Source organism: Schistocerca nitens, chromosome 6, assembly GCF_023898315.1.
Source record: "Schistocerca nitens isolate TAMUIC-IGC-003100 chromosome 6, iqSchNite1.1, whole genome shotgun sequence".
Classification (NCBI taxonomy): Eukaryota; Metazoa; Arthropoda; class Insecta; order Orthoptera; family Acrididae; genus Schistocerca; species Schistocerca nitens.
In genome coordinates this window covers 268,899,999-268,909,209 of record NC_064619.1, presented here as the reverse complement: position 1 = coordinate 268,909,209, position 9,211 = coordinate 268,899,999, and the positions used below count along the sequence as shown (strand labels likewise).

General features: G+C 43.7%; 1 non-coding gene across 1 annotated transcript; it reads right to left on the bottom strand.

The window, feature by feature from the left end:
• Nucleotides 1-8,727: 8,727 nt before the first annotated feature.
• Trnas-cga (transfer RNA serine (anticodon CGA)) lies at nucleotides 8,728-8,802 on the bottom strand. The gene has a single exon. It is a non-coding gene; the product is annotated as a tRNA-Ser (tRNA).
• Nucleotides 8,803-9,211: the final 409 nt, after the last annotated feature.

Sequence of the window (9,211 nt, the reverse complement as noted above, 5' to 3'; positions counted from 1 at the left end):
ATACTTATATTGCATTCCTCTTATATTTTTTATCCAGAACATTGAATGTGTGGAGAGTTTCATGATCAAGTGTGCCAAGCGTTATAGTTACTGCCCTGCAAGAGAACCCAACCTCGCTAGCCGGCATCATGTCAGTCCACCCTTGTTAGTCTGTACTGCTATGATTTAACGAACATGACAAGTTTCAAAACTGGATCACGACTTGGCCAGTCTTCTGACTTGAAAAAGAAGGAAGATGAGTGCACAACGTCGTGTCAACAACGAGGTCATTAGAGACGCAACACAAGCTCGGAGAAAGGAAGGATGAGAGAAGAAATCGGCCATGCCCTGTCAAAGGAACTACCTCGGGATTTTCTTTAAGTGGTTTAAGGAGATCATCGAAAACCTAAATCAGGATGCCAGGGTGGTGTTTGAACCGTCGTCCTCACGAATGCAAGTCGAGTGTACTAACCACTGCTCTACTTCGCTCAGTCTCTTCTCCTGTGTGTGTGGAACAATGTAGTCCAGATATTCTCTTTCGCTATTTTTGAAATGCTGAAATGCTGTACGAATTTTACAAAGCAGCTCTGTAAGTGGTACATTAATGTGTCCTCCTCTTTATGACGAACCGGAGCAGTACAGAAAACAAAAACTCATCCAAAATCGTCGCACTTAATTATTTGCATGTCGCTAGTACTTAGCACTGCTGTACGCGTACCGACAAAAACACACACACACACACACACACACACACACACACACACACACACACACACACAAAACACACACACTCAAACACAAACACACAAATACACACAGACATTCTGTTCAAAACAGTTCTGATACATTATTGAAACAATACTGTCCATCTCACTCACTCAGCCAAGCCTTCCGAAACGAAGTATGTCTGACTAAAACTAACACTGATTGTGTTACAGGAGTTGAATATATGTGCTCTACTGTGAATATGACTGGAAAGAAGCGAGTTTCGTGACATCAGCCCTCCCCACTTCAGAAAGGGAATAAAACTCACAAAATCTCTGTGAGCATATACATTCCGTGATGAATAAGCCATTCTATTTGCTACCGTTCCTTTCAACCAACGAAAAAGTAGTAGTATCGATTTTCAGCGGTCCGCAAACCCACAGAACATGATAAGGTACTCGCACAGTATTAAAAATACAGCCTCTAACCCGAGTTCGGGAGGGGGAGTGTTCCCCAGAGAATGCTGTGTGCGTGGCAGGGGAAGCTTGATGCGCTGAACAGCAGGCTTTGCTTCCCTGTCAAAGCGGTAGCGACAGGTGCTTGTGGTCTTCTCAGGCTGTACCAACTCATCATTTCCCTCGTTGCGTGGCGGACATCTGTTTTATAACTGTTGGAGGCTGACCAACGATGAAAGAGAATTGCTGCTGCGACTACACCCTCAAATTGCTGGTCGTATCCAAAAGAGTCAAATTTGTACTGGTTCTGTTTTTCGACTAAGACGGTCACCAGCTATACCTTACAGAAATCAGTCAGCAACCACCTTGTCTCTTTTGAATTAACTGCCTTTAAGAGACTGCTATGACCTGGCACTGGGAAGAAGTCGAATTTATAAATATTACGTGATGACAGAAATACCACCGTAACTGCTCACCAAACTGTCGTTGCTGGAATTCCGTAAGGAAATTATAAAGATGGACAAAATTTTCGCTTGATATAGTGAATAATATAATACATTTCTTAGACTTTTCCGGCATAATAATTCTTGACAGTCTGCTCGGGTTTTGATGTTTAGGTGACCCATCCGTTCAGGAAAATGCTGCTGCTTAATTCCGCTCGAAACTGATGGCAAGGCTGCAAATCGTCGTTCTATATACCTCTCCGTACTGAACACGGCACATGTACCTCCCATCATAGTTTCTGTCCTCCAAGGTTGGGATGGCTGGCGCCGCCCTTAGTAGAACACCGGTGGCAATGATGTACTCTACTGGCCATTAGAATTGCTACACCAAGAAGAAATGCAGATGATAAACGGGTATTCGTTGGACAAATATATTACACTAGAACTGACATGTGATTACATTTTCACGCAATTTTGATGCATAGATCCTGAGAAATCACTACCCAGAACAACAACCTCTGGCCGTAATAAAGGCCTTGATACGTCTGGGCATTGAGTCAAACAGAGCTTGGATGGCGTGTACAGGTACAGCTGCCCATGCAACTTCAACACGATACCACAGTTCATCAAGAGTAGTGACTGGCGTATTGTGACGAGCCAGTTACTCGGGCACCATTGACCAGACGTTTTCAATTGGTGAGAGATCTGGAGAATGTGCTGGCCAGGACAGCAGTCGAACATTTTCTGTATCGAGAAAGGCCCGTACAGGACCTGCAACATGCCGTCGTGCATTATCCTGCTGAAATGTAGGCTTTCGCAGGGATCGAATGAAGGGTACAGCCATGGGGCGTACACATCTGAAATGTAACGTCCACTGTTCAAAGTGCCGTCAATGCGAACAAGAGGTGACCGAGACGTGTAACCAATGGCACCCCATACGATCACGCCGGGTGATACGCCAGCATGGTGATGACGAATACACGCTTCCAATTTGCGTTCACCGCGATGTCGCCAAACACGGATGCAACCATCATGATGCTGTAAACAGAACCTGGATTCATCCGAAAAAATGACGTTTTACCATTTGTGCACCCAGGTTCGTTGTTGAGTACACCACCGCAGACGCCCCCTTGATGCAGCGTCAAAGGTAACCGCAGCTACGGTCTCCGAGCTGATAGTCCATGACGCTGCAAACGTCATCGAACTGTTCGTGCAGATGGTTGGTGTGTTGCCAACGTCCCTATCTGTTGACTCAGAGATCGAGATGTGGCTGCAAGATCCGTTACAGCCATGCAGATAAGATGCCTGTCATCTCGACTGCTAGTGATACGAGGCCGTTGGGATCCAGCACGGCGTTCCGTATTACCCCCCTGAACCCACCGATTCCATATTCTGCTAACAGTCATTCTATCCCGACCAACGCGAGCAGCAAGGTCACGATACGATAAACCGCAATCGCGATAGGCTACAATCCGACCTTAATCAAAGTCGGAAACGTGATGGTACGCATTTCTCCTCCTTACACAAGGCATCACAACAACGTTTCACCAGGTAACGCCGGTCAACTGCTGTTTGTGTATGAGAAATCGGTTGGAAACGTTCCTCATGTCAGCACGTTGTAGGTGCCGCCACCGGCGCCAACCTTGTGTGAATGCTCTGAAAAGCTAATCATTTGCGTATCACAGAATCTTCTTCCTGTCGGTTAAATTTCGCGTGTGTAGCACGTCATCTTCGTGGTGCAGCGATTTTAATGGCCAGTAGTGTATTTTGTGCTTTGTACTGTTATCGACGAGGTTTTTATGCATTTTTGGTTAATCTTATCACATTGTTTTATTTGGTACAATGATTTAGTTCTCCTGTTGTTTACAAATCTTACAAAGTCATAAGTCAATAATACTAATTATATTTCTATTTATGGCTTACTTTCGCCTTCCCTAAACTAGCCCCTGGTCAGATGAGGAAAGTTCATTTTTCTACTACCAGTAACAAAGCAATTTCTAGGCCTAAGACCATGTGCAAACTAGTAATGCATTCTGGGATAAATTTTAACTTTCCAGTGGTGTGTGTGCTGATCTGAAACGTAGATTGAGAGTGTGTACTACTCTGAGACTCGAGCTTGTAAACTTTTCCTTTCATAAGTAAGTGTTCTACCGTATGAGCTATCCAAGCATGACTCTAGAAACCGTAACACCGTTACTTCCACCAGTATCTCATCTCTTGCCTTCCAGACATCACAACTTTTCTCCTGAATAGCTTGCAGGAATAGCACTCCTAGCAGAAAGGATATTACAGGCATATGGCTTATCCACAGTCTGGGGAATTGTTTCCAGAATGAATTTGTTGACCATCAGCGACAAGATAGAACAGGCTTCTATCCCTACCTTTGGGGAGGGGAGGATAATTGAGGAGTGGTAGAGGGGGAGGATAAGACTGCCTCCAAGTTGGTTAGTTCATGACTACCCGTTAACGATGACACAGCTGCAACTGCCAACCCTCTGCCATCTTCTGAGGTCGGTTTCTGCGGTATTTTGTTACTACAATGATTTTTTCCCAATCCCAGTACATATGTTGCATTATGATCCATAAACTACGTGTGCTGTTTTTTATATATTTTTTTTCACGACAGGTTCGATGTGTAACTAGAACAGTGAAGCTTTTTCCTTCAGTTATGATAGTGTGTACAGGGCTCGATTACCTGTGCTGCAGAGTGATTGTCCAGCAGGTGTCTGTTGCGAATTCTGATATCAAACAGCGATGGACACAGTCCTCAGCTGTATGCTTACAGATAACACACTTATTAAACTCTCCCAACAGCTCCCAACATAAATAAATGAATTTCCTTCCACTCTGCCTTTTTTCCCACCAACTTGTAGGTGAAAGGCAGAGTTTGAGTACATCTACCACTACTTTCAAGTGGTATTGTGAAATATTTTCCCAGGTGGATAACACCAATTGTGTGACAATGTCAATTTTTGAGCTGTATTGCGATTTCAGGCAGTACTTGAGTAGCGCTTTGCATGCAGTTATGTAGTTAGGACTAATCCTCATGATTAATTACGTTTTTAAGACCGATTTTTACTTATCAATTTTATTTCTTACTCTTATTTCTCAACCGAAATAAATGAAGTACACTAACCTAACCGTCCTCTCCTGCATATGGACAGTTTCCATGTGTTGGAGTGTGCTCATGGGCTCTCTGTTCAGAAGGACGTGGGTTCAAGTCCCATAAATGGCACTGCCATTTTTAATTTCCCACCAATTCCTAGGTGGAGTCAGGGTGGGACGTCAGTGCAGCCCTGTGACAAAGAAATTCCCACCAAAATTCGAAAGTCCCACCTTAATTCGAAATTCCCGCCAAAATTTGAAATTCCCACCGATAGGGTACTTGGAGGACGGGGAGGGGGGGGAGGGAGAGAGCACATGCCGCTTGAGAAAAACACATGGCATTTGGTGGATCGGGGAGGGGTGTGGGCATAGGTGAGAGGTGTGTGGGTGGCGGGGAAGGAGTAATTGATTAGTTAACTAATTTGCACATCAATTTAATACCAAAATTGCGCGAGCACTGCCGTCTGCCTACTATTTGAGTATTGTCCAGTAAACATGCACTTCAATTTTTATCACACTCCACAGGGAGCTAAAGAATGGTTACTCGAGTAAACTAAATAACAACTCTGTTCACAGAGGATGGACTTCAAAATATCCTTGTGTCATAAGCAACTCTTTTTCAAATGTAACCACCAGATTCTCCATTGTGGCTCTCCCCAGCAAAGTCTCTAGGTCTGTTCCAGAGGTAAGTGTATTTGACCCCCACAGGCAGGTTCTTATCCACACCTCATACTTGCTCTCTGCCGGATACGTGGTGTCTGTGTCTACGCTCAGGCAACAAATCCCAGTGGCCATTACGAAAATATTACATCCTATTACATGGGTCATGAATCTGCCAGCCAATCACCTGAAGCTCAACTCTTCCACAAGTTTCCATTCCCCCTTCCTGTATCCTTAGCACGTGGCCGATTAAATACGAGTACGTGTCTCCGCTTTTCAGCAGAAATCACTTCCCATGAGAAGATTCCTCAGACGTCGGCTCACGACCTTCATTTGTGGTCCCGCGCATTCCTTCCCAGTAAATGAATCTCTTTCTGCTCGCACTGTGCACGCTATGAATCTCTTTCTGTTCGCACTGTGCACGCTATGGGAGTTCTACAGCCTGCAGCATTGTAAACGCCAGCCTTCTTGTTCTGCTCTGTCTCAGGGCAGTAATTGTCCAACTCTGCAGAACATGACGTCTCTTCCTAACTGCCCTTTAGCTGATAGCGGCTTATAAGAAATGTGTGGCCCATGTTGCCCTTTCTGTCAGTGCTCAGCTCTAATCAACTCTCAGACATGCAGTGCTACAGAAATTCTTAGTATGTTGTGATAGCCAGTATCAGCCAATGTAATGATTAATAATCCGATGTACATCATAAACGATGATCTAAGATCATAGAGACAAACTGAAAATAATATACACAATACTAAATGTATGGTGGCAAAAATCTTGCTGCCTTACCAAGTTTCCAACATTTTTCAATTAGTAGTGCAGTATGATGTATAGAAATGGTATAGTCACTTTTGGGTGTGTTTTTCATCCTAAGTTGTTAATTAAACAATTATTGTAAATTTGCTGTGACAACATAAATGTGTTATGAAAAGCAGAACTCAGATGTTTGTATTTAGCTGTAAAGGTACAGCCAGATAGCGTTCATGGATTAAATGAATGTAAATGCACATACAATTAGCCTGAGCTAAAAATTAGGAGGCCTGATGGAAATAAAAACCAAAATGCAAACTGGTATATAGAAGAGTTTGGCACCAGTAAAGTCTTTTCCAATGAACTAGAAAACAAATTAGTAGAGCATATTCTTACATTTGAAGATATTGTATCTGGTTTATGCCTGTCAGACATAAAAAAAAATTGCGTTCGTCATTACGGAACTAAACGGGTTGTCCCGTAATTTCAATGCGGAACAAGCAACGGCACACAAAAAATGCACTGAACGCCATCCAAGAAATATTACCGAAATCAACGTCAATGATGAGAGCTCCAAGCAAAACGTCAATGCCTAGCTAAGGTGCCTGTAAACTCACGAGCACCAAATGGAAATAAAGAAGAAAAAAGGAAAAGAAAGATACCCGAAGAAAAGCAGACTAAATCTAGAACTGCAGCTCCTTCTGTGAAAAGCAAGTGTTTAGGAAACTCTGCGGGGGAACCCGGACACAATCTCATTCGTAAAACAGAGGAATGCCAATGCTTGTTGTCAGAGGAAGCTCGAATGGAAGACATAATCAGGTACATGAAATGCAAAATGTAGATTCACGTAAAAAGTGCAAGGGTGAGGAAAACAGCGAAAACGTTCTGTTGCAACGCCCGTGTATAGTGATGCAAGAACTAAGTAATAGAAAATTTTCTTAAACTTAGACTAGTACATATGTTTAAGCTCAGTAAAGTAGTCTACAATGGTGATAACATTTATGAATCCACTGGTAAAATTCCTTAATTGCACCTCAAGTAGAAGTTTAGAAATTAAGTGCAGTGCGTTTATTTGTACCAGAATTTGACTTCTTTGAATCATACACCAAGAACAACAACCTGCAGTTGAGGATGGCGTTGCTTGAATAAATTTATTACTGACTGTTCAGGCTATAACAGATAAAATCTGACCTGCTGTCTCGTGTGAAGCCGTTGTACAACTGTCTCGTGGGTCAATAAAGAGAATGATGCACACCAGTCGTCTAATGTGTGATATATTTATCACAACATGTCTCGGCACTATGTTATCCCCTTATCCAGTGCTTAAAACCTTTTTGCCATTCGGTACTGCCAAAAGTAAAGAGCCAAGAGCAAACATGCATTGTGAAACACAGAATTCTGCCTTGAACGTCTCATTATTGCATCATAATCTCAAAATGCTCATTTGTATGTTTGGATAGCAACTGCTGTCGCAGTAGGTCAGAGCGTGATGCAAAAGAAGCTCCGCGGATGAGGATCGTTTGAAGTTATTGGAGATCGAATGCTAAAGCTGAAAAGAGTGTATGGATTGATGAAAAGTATCGACAACAGGGATTGCATCCACTGCATTGTCAAAGTAAGGATCTTCGACAACGTCGCCAAAACATAATTTTTCTACACCAGTGAGTGCCTCAAGATGAGATGTAACTTGAAGAAGATAAAGATCTTGGAAAGAATATAGTAAACATATGATCTGTGTGTAAACGGAAGCTACAGTAACCACATCAACCTCCAGCGTTCAATGTTGTCGTGACTAAGTTTGAACTGGTCGGCAGCAGTGTATCGGTGCGTTAACAGTAGTGCAGCAGTAACACTACCACTCCCCTCGAAATCGAGCCATGTGTCCCACCAGCTATGATCATTTCTGTATCGTTAGTGAAAGTTCAGTTCAGAGCACGTTATATATTTCAGAATACAAATCTAATACCTGAACAAATCATCGCTTTACTTGGTCAAACTAGCGCTGTTGCTGAGCCAGGCAGGACCATTGTCAACACGCAGGGAGTGCCTAAACCCTTTGAGCGGGGGTAACGGATATATACTTCCACGCTCTGATAATTCATAGTGGTTTCGGCGGATAAATCCGCCTGCTGCGTTCTGTTTTTAGTAGCTAAAGGAAACGACGGGACATCAGCCTGCCTTTGAAACTGTAGTATTATTGGAACTTCGACCACAATATGGCAGCTCTCTTCAGGCAACACCGAGTATTGAGGGCTACTTTTAACATTCAGAATGAGATTTTCACTCTGCAGCGGAGTGTGCGCTGATATGAAACTTCCTGGCAGATTAAAACTGTGTGCCCGACCGAGACTCGAACTCGGGACCTTTGCCTTTCGCGAGCAAGTGCTCTACCAACTGAGCTACCGAAGCACGAATCACGCCCTGTACTCACAGCTTTACTTCTGCCAGTACCTCGTCTCCTACCTTCCAAACTTTACAGAAGCTCTCCTGCGAACCTTGCAGAACTAGCACTCCTGAAAGAAAGGATATTGCGGAGACATGGCTTAGCCACAGCCTGGGGGATGTTTCCAGAATGAGATTTTCACTCTGCAGCGGAGTGTGCGCTGATATGAAACTTCCTGGCAGATTAAAACTGTGCGCCCGACCGAGACTCGAACTCGGGACCTTTGCCTTTCGCGGGCAAGTGCTCTACCAACTGAGCTACCGAAGCACGACTCACGCCCGTGTGTGAGTCGTGCTTTTAACATTGTCTACTCGATCGCGCATCGACACTACGTGGGGACTGATGACCATAGATGTTAAGTCCCATAGTGCTCAGAGCCATTTGACACTACGCGTCCCGTGAAGCAGCCGCAAAAGCGCGCCGTTTCCACCTGCGCTGACAGTCGCGTTAGTGAGTGATATTTTGCAATGATGAAAAGAAGTCGTTGGTCAGATTCGGAGATACAGCACCTACTTTTAGAAAGTGGCGACAATTTCAGTGAGAGTTCTGAAAGTTTTCAAGATATGGCTGTTGAGAGTCAAAGTCACTTCGATTCAGAAACATCTGACGAGACACTACTACTGCAGATGGTACCTAGTGCATCTGTCGGTGTTAGTTCACTTCGTGATCAATATTT